Source organism: Colius striatus, chromosome 12 (assembly GCF_028858725.1).
Source record: "Colius striatus isolate bColStr4 chromosome 12, bColStr4.1.hap1, whole genome shotgun sequence".
NCBI classification, from domain to species: domain Eukaryota; kingdom Metazoa; phylum Chordata; class Aves; order Coliiformes; family Coliidae; genus Colius; species Colius striatus.
Window position 1 is genome coordinate 12,045,209 of NC_084770.1, and position 15,599 is coordinate 12,060,807.

Consider the following 15,599-nt stretch of genomic DNA (forward strand, 5'->3'; position numbering starts at 1 on the left):
TTTCATGTTCCAATCCAGTGAGTTCAGAGGCTCAGTTTGACCATTAACAACTATTCATTTTCAAAATCACTGGTCAGCCCAGCCTGGCTTGCATGGAGTGGTGGATCCTTGGCCCCAGTGAAAATGAAAGTGTTTCTGAGATGCACAAGAGGAAATATTTTTGACTCGTGTATATAGAAACCCATTAGCTAGACTCTAATCCCAGGTAAAATCATGGCAAGGTCTCCTCGTGTTCCAGTCATTGTTAATAAATAGTAATGAATGGCAACAGCATGATCTGCTCTACAATTAACTGCAGTCACAGCGTGGTGTCTGACAGCAGGGGCTCTTCCTGCTGCCCCTAGCCAGGGAGCAGGGCAGGCTGGGGGTGCTGTGGGAAGGCAGAGAAGAACCCAGGTCTGAGGCAGGCCAGGCCATCAGCCTTGGAGTTGGGCTCCAGATCAGCAGGGCCCATGGTCAAGTATAGGCACAGCCAAGGCTGGAGACCAGCATGCTGCTGGTGGCACCAGGGCCACTGAAATGGGGCTCCAGGGCCACATGGAACAAGGGTCAAGTCAGACTTATCAAGACAATTAAGGTCTATTAAACTCACCAGGGCCCTGATGAGAAGGAACAAACATCTTATTTTTTAAAACAATTAAATGTTCAAATAATAAAACTAATTGCACTTCCATTTTAAACTTGGATTTCTCAAAGCTGTTGATCTTCTGCCACAAAACATTTTGATTCAAAACACTTGAATTATACAGGAGTAACTGGACTGAAAACTGGCTCACTGACCTTTCAAAATGTAATTGTCAGTGGCAAGACATCAACAACTTGATGCATGTCTAGTGGCATCCTTCAGGGTGTTGACTCCTAAGCTGAAGGTATTTTGCATGAGCAGTCTAAGTGGTTGTATAAAGTCTTTGGTAATCATGTTTAGACAGAAAAATCTGTATGTTCGTTCATTCATTCAGCGAAGCACAGGCAGCTGTGGCAAAAAGAACTGTTCCAATCTGTGTATAAAAACTTGTCTTCTAGAAAGAAGACCCCTGTGCGCATAGCGGTGAAGAAACAATATGAGAAACCTGTGCTCACTTCTGATATTTAGCAGCAAAATGGAAATATTAGTAATAGTTCAAAGAGTGTTGAAAAAATGATCCAGGGAGAAGAAAACAAGCTAACTTAAAATACAAAGCTTCCACATTTCAGCTTATTCAGCTTCTGAAAGGATAGAAAAACCTGACAAGAGTCCGTATTACTTTGAATAGGTAGTTAAATATAGAAAAGATCCCTTGATAGTATGACCTTTTCAACCTCACTGGCAATGGCAATGGTACCCATTTGCTGGAAACTCTAGCTAAACAAACCTAATGTTGATGTTTCCTGACTCTGAGGGCAATTAAATATTTAAATAGTTTATATCAGGAGAGATAACAGGTACACCTTTGCTTAGGTTTTAACCACAAGATTAGATGTACTCTTTAAATATGGGGTTTATATGAGCTTTGGAAGAAATCCAGTTGTGTGCAGATAGGCAGCAGGACTTTGCTTACAGTCAATAACATTGCAATGTGACATTCTAGGGCAGAAACAGTACCCTCTGCTTGCAGATACTGCCCAGAAAGCAAGACCAGTTGTGTCTGCTATCCACAGAGATTTTGCCCATGTTTGGTCAGACAGTTACTGAAATATTTGGTTGGGTTTTACAGAGAGAACAAACAAGTGATGCGAGTGGTTCTGAACATGGATGTCAAATGATTGTTGAGTTGTGGTTCATTGCCTCACACACCATTCAGCACTAGCAAAAGTCCTCAGTTTACAATTTCTTATTTCTCTGGAAAGACAGTTTTATCTACTTGTCTGATCTTTGTAATAGTGATTGCCCGTGTGTTTTCCCAAGCACAGCAGGAAGAAAGCTGCCTTTCCTCACTATTCAGAGGATAATGGATGATGATGATAAACATGTAAACCATACAACACAAAAACTCCACACTTTTCATTGTATAAAGATACCTGCTAAGTTGTTGTTTTTTTTTTTTTTCAAATTTGTCACACACAACTCCAAGAAGGAAAGAAAGGAAGGAAGGAAAAAGAAAGGAAGTAAGATTGCTACACTCTAGAGAGAGCAGCTCTTAGCACAAGCTAAATTTCTTTTGTGCTGCTAAAGGGAATTTCACTTTGGCCCATTGGAGGATTCCTGATGGCTAGAAAGCTACTTCCTTTTCTAGGAGGTAGTCTAGGGTGGACCACAGCAAGACACAATTTTGGCGTCACTTGGATAGCTCCCTGGGGCTGCTGTAACTTCCACTGAGGTCTGCCCAGTCTTGTTTCAAAGCAGCTTTTGAATTGCAAGAGACATATATGCAAGTTAGACCCAAATCAGCTTCTTTATCCCCAGCTAAGTTTTAAACTGGAACTAGAAGATTTATGATAAACTCAGAAAGGACCAATTTCAAAAATATTATGACTGAGAAACACTTTCTACTTCATTGTACAAAATTCCAAGAAACATAAGACACACATTATCATGAGAAAAAAAAAAAAAACAAACCCCAAAAAAACTCGAACAAAAGACTTCCCACTAAAAATGAAAAAGAAAATGTCTATCATTGTGAGAGCAGAAAGACTACAGAAACAGTTCTTGTGTTTGGTAGTTTGCCAATGAATCAGACGGGACTGGTGAAAATGCATTCATTGTGCAGAGCCCCCTCACTCTTGAAAATACTCCTTTATTCAGAGAGACAAGATTCTGCTCTCACATATAGCACGACAACTCCTGTTAAGTCAATGGGAGCTGACTTGTATTGCGCAGAGGAGACATTTGCCCAGATATTTAGCATTTGTTTACAGTAGGAAAAAGAGCCTCTTAACTGTTGTTGAAAACTATTTCATTGCTTAGTTTTACTACAGAAGGCTCAAAGTGAGGAAAGCTCAATTGGTAGGAATTTAACTTCAGAATGATTTTTTTATACATGCCATACAGTTTTCTATATTTCACAACATGCAGTCAGAGTTAAGTTTCAGAATTTTTTCATGGACAAGTAAAAGAGCTTTTTTATTAAAGCTGGTTTGAGAACAGTTTATAAAAATATGGTATGTCTTGATTGCTGAAGTGTTTTTATCTCATTTTAAGCTAATACTTTGTAAAAAAACAGGTAAGGGATCACAGGCACTGTTACTGACAAAGTCTGTCTTTAAGAACAGTAAAACACAAGGACTGAGGCAGAAAAAGGAGCTGGGCAACACAGCTGGTGTTAGCTGATGGGTAACTGTGGCATGGGAGCAGACAGGGCAGGGGCAATTGGGAAGCTATTAGGAAGAGGGGCTAAAGAGGGAAGACAAGGACCAAGAAAGGCAGAGTGAGGAGTTTGGGGCCAAAAATGAACTTTAATGATAAAATTGACATTAATTGTGAAGTGTTGCTGAAAAAGATAGTCTTTCCTCTCCTATTCCACTGTCTCTTCCAACCCCGGTTGTGATTTTTAGTATTGGTGTTCATTTTACCCCACAATGACTTGATTCAGAGAGCTGAACTGAAAGAAAACAAATCATGAAGTTCAGTTCTCTGACCCGGCTCACAAGAGAGATCAGGGCAGACAGTAGCAGGAATGGGACTACCCTTTTCAGTAGCAGCCCACAATTAGATTGGCAGAACCACATCCTGAGTTCAGCAGGGGACTCGGGCAGCAAGCCAAGGAGAAAGCCAGCACTTGGCTAAGCCAGGAGACTGAGGCTGAAATCAAGAGTCTGAAGACGGAAAACTGTTGAAAAAGTGATGTTGGAGGGAATGAAAGGCCTGGAAAAGTGAGGTGGGGCTTGGAAGGAAGGAAGGAGGAGAAAGCAATTGCAGGACTCTCTGTCCTTGCTGGAGCACCATGTCCTGGCCCTGAAACTACATTAGAAAATGTTAAATTTCACCATTCCTTTAACGCCAAATTTCATGATGCCAGTTATGAGCCAATGTGCATATGTCATTGCCTTCTGTTATCACAGAAGATAACAACTTAATAATGTGCATATGTCATTGCCTTCTGTTATCACAGAAGATAAAAACTTTTATCAGCAATCAATGCATGCACCAGGCAAAAACCTTTCACAGCAATCTAATCTTATTGATAACAGTGGTGGTATCATACCAACATGATGGTTTCATGATAGTGCTGACATGTGTCTAGGTTGTTAAAACAGGGAAAAGGAAAAGCTAACTAACAAAAAAATAGTAATAAAAAAGACAATGAAACTTTGAACACCTGTGAGAAAAATCCCAGAATTACAGGTCATATAGGTTGGTTAATAAAGACAAGCAAGAAAAACTCATTATACAGACAGTCTTTTCCCATAAAAGTGATACCTACAAACCCCCAAAGCTTTGGAAGACAAATTTTCATTTTAGTTTTCCTGTTCATTATCTGGTATGACTGTTTAGATATTTGTCATATGAAAGTGTTCTTTTTTTTCTCATTCACTTTTACTTCTACGTCTGCATTTGCCTACTGATGTGAATTTAGTCTATACAATGGTGATAGTTTCTGCAGGTGACTGAAATACAATAGGTTGCCCCTCTAATTTACTTAAACACCACAAAGTAATTGTTCTGTGGTGGGAACGAGTATTTTCAGTTTTCCCAGTCCAAATTTCTTCCCCCAGTCAAGTCACTGATTCCCTAAGTGACCTTGAACAAAGCATTGCATTTAATTGTACCCATATCAAGCCAGCTGGAAAACTAAAGAAAACCAAAGCTATGCCTAAACCGTGCCTTTTTGAGTAAACAAACATGGGGGAGACTAACACATTTTCCCCTGGGACCATCATGAGGGAGTCAAGCATTCCAAACACATTTCAAAACCTAGAAGATGGGTTCAAGTTCGGTCTTGAAAGACATTTTTGCTAGTCCAGTAATTTACAGGCTGGTTTTGCACAGAATAAAGGATCTTAAATATTTAGAAGCATGTTATCATAGTGTTTTTAAAATAATCACTATTTTTTAAAACCTACTCATTTAGTTGTTCATTTCAAACAGACCAGATCTCAACTGTTATGCTTTTAAAGCTCTGGTGGCTTACTTAATGAATGCTTGTGACTCATAAGGCCTATTATTAGTGCTCCTGAGCATACATTAACTAAAAAAAAATTATGGTAACCTAGCTTTTATGTACTGTTTAGCAAAAAGTTCACTGAATTACATAAAGCATTGTCATGTAGTTCTTTAACTATTAAAAAAACATATCACAACCTACTTGTTTTGGGTATGTTCCATTTTACTTCCTAACGCAAATAGTGTGTATGGCATACAGACACCTTGGTGATGGTGGGTGGTATCAAACTGAACTAATAAAAATATTTAGCCAGCTAGTATACAAGAACAGCTCGTGACTAATGTATCCATCTGAGGTTATTAATAACTCTCTCTGAATATTTCTGCCACTCCATGAGAGCTAGATTTGTTAAAAGGCTAACCACCTTCAGCTCTCATCAACCATGAATGATACTGAAGATGCTCAGCATTTTTTCAGTGAAGTCCTACATCCATCTGTTCTCGATAGATTCATTTGTAGGGAGGATCCCTATGGTAAGTGCTATTGTGAAATCCCCACAAAGTCCCCACAAAGTCACAGGAGTTACAAATTGAGATACTGTTAACTTTTTATGTTACACAATCAGTTTATTTATATCATTTTGAAAGAGGAAATTGGAAAAAAGAAAACTTTTGAAAATGGAAAATGAGAATCAGCTTTTTCTTCTAGTCTGAATGTGTGGGAATTCCACCATTACTCTATTTTTGGTCTGACTTTTTTACAGCATTTTTTTCAAGATTATGCTACTCTTACAGTAAATTAATAATTTAAAAAGAAAATGGTAACCTCTTTGCAACTGTTTTTTGTTGATTTTTAACTATCAGTGGTTTTGAAAGAGCAGTAAATACACTCTGTAGTCTATAATACAGTTTTATAAACAAATACTATAGGAATAGAGAGGATCACAGCTACATGGGATCCATACTCCCATTTCTTTAGATTCTGCAGGCTCCTGCAGGCTTCATTCCCACTGGCACATTTCCCAAAAGTGTCACCAATAAAGATTTTAAATTTATTTTACAATTCCTCTCACATTTGAAGAAGCACATAGAAGAGGCCTCCCTTTCCATTGCTCCCTAATCGTAATACAATCTCAAATTGTTCATTCTACCTCCTGCTCTCAGATGCAATCCTTTGAAAGAATACTATACTTAAACCAGTATGTTTAACTGATCTCTATATACTTTATGGGCAATAGTGGTTACTACCAGCTGATGGTAAAATACAAGTTTTTAAATACATAGTCACTTAAGGAAGGTTCTTTTCAGATTCATACTGCAGATAAAACCATCAGAAATCCACATTCAGGTGTTTATGTAATAGCTAAAACTGCTGTGTTTTCTCCTAACGCTGTTCCCCTGTGCATGGGAAGACACTACCCATACAGGAATGGAAGCAACTTCAGTAGGAGGAGCAGGATTTAGTCCACTGAAAACGTGAAAGAAGCCCTGTCAAAATGTGGTCTCTTATAATCACAGAGCCTATAGAAAAGACAATCTTAAACTACAAAAAAACCTTGAGTATTAAAAAGTAGGATGAAATGTTCTGCATCCTTGTTACTGCAGTTCTCTGCTGCTGTAATTGTAATGGGTACTTTGTTGTTATAATACCATCAGTCTTCATTTTTTATTTATTAACTGAATTGTTTTTTAACAGAAGAAAGAGAAGATCATTTATAATAAAAGCTCATCGGCCTAGATTTGTGCAATCATAATTGCACATTCCAACATTTAGTCCAAAGATGTATTGATTATGTCTAAGAGATCTATTTGTTAATGAACTTGGGGCCACAGAAATAGATTTTTTTTAATATAAAATTCCATAAAGCAAAGTCCCTAAAGTCATCCTAAAGAGCAAATCTGGTTGTGATCTCTGGCAGAAATCACAGAGCAGTTTCCCTGTGTGGAAGATGATTTATGGAGCTGATGAAGCCTAGGGCTGTGTTCTTAGCACTTAAACACATACTAAGCACAGTTGGTCACTGCAGGGAGGACACCTCTAGTTCTAGGGCTGCTGCACTTCACATCAAGTTGGATTACTGAAATTTGGCACACAGAAAAAGGTTATTAAGATTATTAAAGGTTATTAACCAATACTTGAGAGGAACTACTGCTGTTGCCCTGTGTAACTACAGCAGAAAAACAAAGAGTTAACTGCATTTAAAGCACCAAAGTCGCTGAAGAGGAAATGGTTATTTGCATAGGGTGTTTCAGAGGACAGCTGACAATGAATTCATACTCTTGACACAATGTATGCTGTACAGCTGATTTCTCAAATCCATTTTATATTGCCCAGAATGTTGTTCAAAGAAATACTCACCAGGAAATACTAAACATTTGCTTTAAGTTTGACCATGAAATACAATTATACCTGTTCCCTCTCCTTTGGTAATTGTCAAGTGGTTGAGGTCATCTCAATGACAGCACATTTTTCTGTTAGCATCCAAAGTCATTAAGTGAATATCCACAGCGAAGTCTAGGCAGGGCAGATAAAATATGTCTTGTAAACACATATTTTGTATTTCAAAATATTCTTAGAAGGAGGCTGAATTTCAAAACTTAATATTAAATTGAGCTGCTTCACTTAATCATTAAGAACTCAAACTACCAAGATACAAACCCAGTCCATCTTATCTAAATAAGCTGATCCATACACACGTACCATTAATTAAACTTGGACATAAACTGAAAGCTCTGTATTTAGAAGGGAGAAGGAACTGTTTATGTTGCACAAGGCACAGTCAGTAATTACTGTCAAACAATGTTCTTGAACACAGACCTAAGACATTCTGGATTTAAGAGAAACCAGTAAGGGACTGAGGTTTTCTCATTAGTGCCGTATCTATAGTGGAAAGACACAAAACCTCATTTGCAATCCTCAGCCATTAACTTTGAAACAAAGTCTGTAGCTGTATGCAAAAATCATCATTTAATTCGAACTTCCTGCACTGCATTTATTTACAAAGCCATGAGTACTGTACTGTTTTAATCATCACTTTTGTCTTTCCATTTTAATGATATTTGCCTATGATTAACATGGAGGTGCAAAAATAATGCTGAAGAGTTAACGATGGGACAAACATTGTATTTCTTTTACTAATTTGTTTATAGCTTATGCATAGATTCTATATATATATATTCTATGACTGGTACAGAGAGCAGAGTGGCAGACTGCCCTTTCTCTTATTCTGGTTGCAGCCTGAGGAGAAGAGCTGCTTGGAGAAGCACTGACCTTTCTGGAGCAGCAGCTCTGAGGCAGAGGGTGGGTAGGGCAGGCAGAGGCACAGCAAGCAGGGAACAGCAGGCGTGAAAGCTGAAACGAACAAAAAGGTTTGCTTTCAGCAGAGAAAAGGCTCAGACCCAGACCTAGAAATAAAGGTGTTTCCATAGGAACTAAGGGGAACGGTGTAAATCATGTACAGGTTACGAGGCTGCTGAAAATTGCCCAAATGGAAGGCAAAATTGAGGAGAGGGATTCATCCCATAAGACATACTGGGCAGGGGTTAACTGCAAACTTTGGAATCAGACTCCAGTGATAAGCCTCAATTTTCTCTGTAAACAACCCTCTTGCTCTCGTTTGCTCATTTGTGTGCTAATGCCATCTCACTTCAGAGACAGGAAACTTTTGGCTTCTTTCAGCATGTTCACTTCAAAAAAAGTCTGAGCAGGTCTACTTTAAAGCCTTTGGTGACTCAAGGGGTCTGTCATCTCAAAGAGATATATATTTATTATACATTATATGACAATTATAGCTATGAATATGTAAATACAACAATCGGATAAGAGTGACATGGGAGATGTGTGATGATATATATCCCCAGCAAGATAAAATTTAATTCTCAGAATTAATTTAGCCAGAATTCTTCATCTGCAGCTTTCTATTTTAGTACATCTTCTGTTATTAGAGTTGTTCTTCAACAACACAGTTTAGTAGCATGAAAAATGCAGCAAGGCTCATTTAAAATCTAAATCCAGGAGGTAAATTATCAACAACAGATATCTTGAACAGTCAAATATGACCTCCATTGTTAATCATACATCAACTATCCCTGCTTTTAATGCTAGCATTGCAAACTCTGAAAAAAACCTGCTTCTGTAGGGGGGTTGGACTAGATGATCTCTAAAGGTCTCTTCCAACCCCTACCATTCTATGATTCTGTGATCTTATTTTCTAACCTGGTTTCTGTAGTACCAACAAAGATTAAATCCCATTGTTACATACTCTGCTGTTCCCTAGACATACAGTTTCCACTTCTCTTGAGTCAAATCATACATAATAAATCAGTTTCTAGAGACAATGAGCTGAATAACATTCCTATTGATAAAAAATCCCATCTTTCATATTGCTCACTTTCCTAAGTTTGTGTGCAGTTTGAGTCCAGTAGTGCTGGGTTCAGTATACTTCTTTTTAAACAAATTATTTCAGAATAAATCCTTCTAGCATCTGGCAATAAGAAGTATTCCTTCACTTAGAGCTCATTGCTGTTGCTCAAACAAGACAAGAAGGACTACATTTTCCATAGAGGTATATGCAATCCTAAAGGCATTTCCTACTCTATGCTTTAAAATACTTTTTTTTCTAACTTTCTCTTACATAAGAGCTTTTCCTGCTATAAAAAGGGTTGACATTAAGCACAAAGTAAATAAAAACACTGCTGTCTGAACTTGAAGCAGTGGAATAGCCTGAAAAAAAATCCTTAGGCTATCACAATTACACAGATAAGCATCTGTGACCATAGAGACTCTTGTAATAAAATGATTTTTTAATTGAGTTCTACTGAGCACATATACAGTGCTCTCAAGTTGTTCAAGTGTCTCCTTCTGTGCCTCCCTCCCATTGCTTTGCTTTTTTAGTGAAATAAAAGTCCTTTAAGGTGATAAAACCATTTATGTTTTCAGTAGGAACAGAAAACGACAGAGGGCTATGCAGAAATCTTTGAATCGTACACTGAGCACCTGAGAAGTTGGCAGGTAAACCATCCCTCTAGAGACAAACACAGAAAATGTCACTGCAGTTAGCTGAAGATGAACAGTGAAGTTCCAGCTTGATGGTTGTAGGCTACCTAAGTGTATGTCACTTATTGTTGGAAAATAAATTAATTTCTTCTAAACATCCCAATATTTTCATATAATCCAGGTGACCCAAAGATATATGTCAAAGTCTGAAACATTATTTCTTCATTGTCTTATTTATAAGTTCTGCTGGTATAATTGCAGTTTGGTAGCTATATAAGGGGAAAAACAACATTAGTAGAGGATTGTTGACTTGGTTCACTATAAATTAGAAGGTATTTGCAAGGAAAGAAAAAAGATTCAGGCAGCATTTCCTCTCTTGCTGATGCTAAAAAAAAAACATTGTTCATTTAAAATAATAGCTTTTACAGAATAAGGGTTTTTTCCCTTTCCTTACCGGAAGATTGCAGGAACAAAACACAATTAAAGCATTCGCTGCCATTCCTGATTAAAATGAAGATTTAAAGCCCTGTATATCCTGTCTTAAACCAATTTTGAAATGTTTATTTTTTCAGATAATATCAATATCACAGTCCTTTCAGAACAAGGGGTTACAGCCTGGAGCAGTGGCTGTTCCAGGAATCCCAGAAAAACATCCAGACAAAAACTGGAAGATGTTTGCTAATACAGCTCATTAATTACAGCTTCCTCCCTTCAAAAGTAATAATTTCCATGTTTTCATTTACAATTCCCTCATTTCAATTACTTTCCCTCTATTTTAGTTCTAAATTAAGGACTAAACTGATACTTGTAGCTGATTCATCCCTCAATTAATTAGCCTTGCATAAATATGATTGGGACAAAAGGCTGGAGGGGTGTGCAGGATTTATGGTCTCTTGCTACACAGATCATCATACACGTCTGCTTCTGGGTTTATTAGCATAATAAGTACCCATGGCCAGCCTCTGATTTCAGACTTTTCCAAACATCTATATTTTCTCACTGAAAAGAGACATGCAAAATACCCAAGAGCTTGTGTTCCACTGAAACCACTTGTATAAAGACTAAGGAAAGGGGGTGATCTGCATCACAATTAATTCTCTAGTTCTGAGAGGCCAAGTTTCAGAACTGATGTGTTCTTTTTTTTTTTTTAAAGAATCTCTGGCACCCTGAAGATCAGGGGCATATTTTATTCAGTGGCAAAGTCAGAAAAATAATTTCTGTGCAGAAGGAGATCAACATCTGCAAAGCAGGCAACTTCATGTACTTCTGAGGAAAAAAAAAGTTAAATGGTTGAGAACCATCTGAGGACACCCCACAGTGGAACTGTGCTTGTTTTCTGGTTCATACCTAAATCTGAATGTGGATTCGTGCCTTCATTAACTAAAGCAAATTCTTACAGTGCTGCGATTCTGCAGAGCTTGTTTCTCTCACTACTGTAGTTCTGCAGATGAAAAGGAGGTGTTTAAGGTGAGGAAACTGCTGGCAGCAAAATAAACTAGCTTGGTAAGAGATGAGGAGTTCTCAATCTCTTGGCAAGAAATCAAAGTTTCCTTCCTTTCTTTACAACACTTGATTCACTATTCTCTCTACAAGGCATATGGAAAATTCTGCGATTACCCATTCCTTTGTTTCCCTGCCTGAAACCAGCATAATGCAGGAGTCTTTAGAAGGACTAAGTTATTATAAGAGTACACACTTGGGTTTAGTTCTCATAGGTCGCAGAACCTGGATCAGGCTTATGAATTCAAGATTTATAGGACTTTTCAAGCAGCATCTGTCATCTTATTTTCATTCACATCAAAAAGAATATAAGATTTTGATTTAGAATTGACACAGAAAGATGAGGAGAGAAGCAAAAATGTGAGCTGCAGAAATGAGAAAAATCACCTTGGGAGGGAACTCAGGAAAACCAGTATTTGAACATTAACCCATTGCTTGATTTAACAGGGAAGAAGTCTCATTATGGGACATCTTACACTAAGATGACAGCATGAGAATCTGATTCTTAGGTTGTATCAAAGTATTATTATTGGATTATTTTAGGAAGCACACAAAGGATCCTCACCATTTAGTTCAGAGCACGTTTTCTAATTCTTCCCCTTGCATACAATGAAAAGATGCAGTTGTGCACAACAGCTGTAAAAAACAGCTGTCCACATTTCTTTAAAAAGTGCTGAGAATATTGCTGCTTTTACTATTTATTAAATAAAACCAGATCTGAGACCGACAGATGCATAAATATCCAACCATTACACCACCTTTTCTCTCAGAATCCATCCTTTTCAGTGCCATATCTTCTTTTTTTAAAGTGTGCCCTGACATCTCCTTAGCTTGATGACAGATTCCAGATTTCAGCACTATCATTTCTCACATTTAGTATGTTAGCACAGGAAACCAGAAGTTTACTTACTTGCACAGTGTTGGCAGCACAGCTTAGCAGTCTTAATCAAATATTCAGAATTAAGTCTTTGCCTTCACTCTGGGCAGCAAGATATTTAAATTGGTCTCATCAAACCTTACTTAATATTAGGATGAATATTAATTTTTCCATGGATGCTTATTAAGGTATCCTGCAGTAGTGATACAGTTTATTTACAGACATGTACAGTAATCGTACTAAGGAACTGATGTGAGTTAAAATCAGCCCCTCTTTGCTTAAGAAAATATTCCTTAAACTGTAGCCTAATTTTCATTCTATGTCAACTTAATATTTTTCATCTTTTTAGACACCAGTTAATTGCTGATCTCTCATTACATTTTCAAGGTAGTTCTGCTTTTACCAACCCCATCATGGTTTTGTGGTCAAAAATAGTCTCTTACCTGTTTGCAGAAATGCATTAATATTTCAAGCCCTAAGGGTGGATAACAGAGAAGTTGGTCTGGAGAGAGGAAACAGATACTTTGGAAAGAGCAAAAAGAAAAGTTCCTTTTCATCAGACTAAGCCTCTTTGCCTAATGACTGTTTTCAAATCAACTTCACAGGTTTTGCATAATTAGAACATAATAAAACATTTACAAGCCAGACATTATATTTGAGATAACTACTCTGTCACTGTCCTTCTGTAGAAGTATAATGGAGAATTTCCTCCTGTTGTTCATGATGTCGTGTTGGTATTACGTTTTGGGAATAGAAGCAAAATTCTTTTGGGCTTGTTTGTAAATCAGACAGCTCTCCTCAGTTTATTACAGAGGAACAGGCCTCACTGGTAACTGGCACTTGTGGTTCTTCTTTATGACCATTATGTTATTACCACCAATAACAAATAAAAATTGTCCACACTTCTTACTATTAATTCCTTCAGGTAAGAAGTGCACAAACAAGACTGCTTTAGAGATGTCCTTGTTTGGTATCGTTGCAGACATCCCTTTCTATCACGAAATTGCTTCACTCTCCTTTGATCTAGAGAAACAGCCCTAACAGTTGGACTGAACTGACTCAGGGCATCATGCAACATGATTTCTCTGTCTCCCCTTTCATATTACCAAAGCCACTCCTGACTTACATGCTGATAACATCTGAAGCAGGCTCAGGCCCTAAGCAGCAATCGGTACTGCAATATGCTCTGCTCTACGTCCTCCTCAGAACTTCAGGATATCAAAACAATTTACTGCTTCACAGTTCCATCAATGCATTTCCCCAGACTGACATATCACTAAGCACTGCAAACTGGTAATGTATTTAAAAGAAAGCTGTCCTGACTGTTCAAAAAGTGTTCAGTCAGAATCGTATCTATTACTATAGGAATGCTTGCAGACAGGACTTAATTCTGTTGTTACTTGCAGCAGATGTTTTACCTCGGCGAGTCAAAAGTCACGAGACGTGTCTAGCACATCCTATGTCATGCTTGCCTGAAGTATTGCAAAGCAAACATAACTGAACATTCCTGTACAATAGCTGTTTTTTTAAACAGTTACTCCACTATTGTTAACTGAACTACAAGTTCTGACAACTGATACATCCCTAGTCATCCCTTTGGCATTCTTTCTAAAAACATGAATCACAGAAACATTCATCATGAGGAACTCCCATCATAAGGGCATGTATACAGAAAGTCATTCAGCCTTGCTGTATCTTTCCACTCTGTAAAACGTAACTGTAAGAAGAACTTGAATGAATTGCATAGGCCAACATCTAGGTTTGCTAAAGAACTCTGACAAAACATATATAAAAATTAACTAGTTATGTTAGAAAACCAAACACTTGGAAAAAAATGGCCTACTGACAAAGCTCAGACATTGAAAAGCATGGATCAACAGTTTAAATGTAAATGTTTAAACAGTAACACCCCCCTGTGCTATTGCTCTTCTTTTCCAGGCAAAAGATACCTAAAAGGTTTCCAGTCCCTTATGAACACTAAGGATTTATTCATGCTTTAGCAGATGCAGAGGGCTAACTGATAAGATACACTAGTTCTGCTTGGGTTCAGACAGTTACATAAATGACAGTCAGAGAAATACTAAGCAATCATTTCCTAAGAAACATTAATCTTTTGGTCTATTTTTAAATTAAATACTAGATTTAGAGTTAGTTGCTGTAATAATGTGATGCTTAATTATAAGAAGTCATGTGCTTAATTGAATTTGTTTTCAGTTTCTGTCCATGCTCTCTTTAATGTGTCTATGAAGCTCCCTAAGGCTATCATAATGCAAGATTTCAAATGTACTCCCTAAGCCACAACAATCCTAAGTGACATTTACCCATAATATTAGAAGTGATAGGTCTGAAACTATAAAATGCCAGCAATTTCTGCTAGCCACAGATTTCAAAATTGGTGTGTTTGTCACCTGGGAAAAAGGTAAGCTTTGCTTTTAGCATAAGTCCCAGAACTGGTAGGATATTCAGTGCTTCTGAGGTGCTATGAGGCGTAGCTGCCAAGAGCTTAATTCTTACTTTAAATCCTATCATGGACAAAAAAAACTGTGCATAATTAAAATACTGTTTTACAATTCATTACTGCATTAATAGATTAAAGGAACTTAAATATTTGGGTATTAAGAATCTAATGATAAAAAGACACAAATTATTATCATAGCATAAAAGATGCAATTTTCCACTTTTCAAGGTAAATGGCATGAGCATACTTATCTTAATCATGGACGCAGTTACTCATATCAGAAAAATGTTACATATATATCATTAAAAGCTGTAAAAGTAGCAATATTTTAAAGGCAGTATTAAAAGCATTTTATTTCTAAAAAACAAGGGTGGTATTAAAAGTATATAAAACCATGCATCACTTTACAGCTGCTCTGCACAATGGCAGGCATCTGCTCTGACTAGAGATCTCAGAGTTCCATTTTGCTTTCTGTATTGACATTTGTTTATGATTGAAGAAATAACTTACCCAAGTACTATGTTTTCTTAGAGGCTCTTAACTCAAAAGTGCCTTCCCTAATACGGATGCTACTCAATAGCCTGGAAATTGCATACAGGTTCCAATTACTAAATCTATTTCATACTGAAATAGAAAAGTGAACTACTTCCTGCAACCCAAGGTGTTTATTGTCTAAATGAGCCTTGCCATGATATAACTGGAGGTACACAGACAGAGCTTTATTGCCGCTGATAAATAACTTCTGTGA

General features: G+C 37.4%; 1 protein-coding gene across 1 annotated transcript in view; it reads right to left on the reverse strand.

The window, feature by feature from the left end:
- Positions 1 to 7,405: 7,405 nt before the first annotated feature.
- Positions 7,406 to 15,599, reverse strand: part of GRK7 (G protein-coupled receptor kinase 7) — a 35,491-nt gene continuing 27,297 nt past the window's right edge. The window contains exons 6-7 of the mRNA XM_062005469.1: positions 8,292 to 8,372; positions 7,406 to 7,535 (exon numbers count right to left, since the gene is read on the reverse strand). The gene's annotated coding sequence lies outside the window, so the exon portion shown is untranslated. The remainder of the gene's footprint in view (positions 7,536 to 8,291; positions 8,373 to 15,599) is intronic.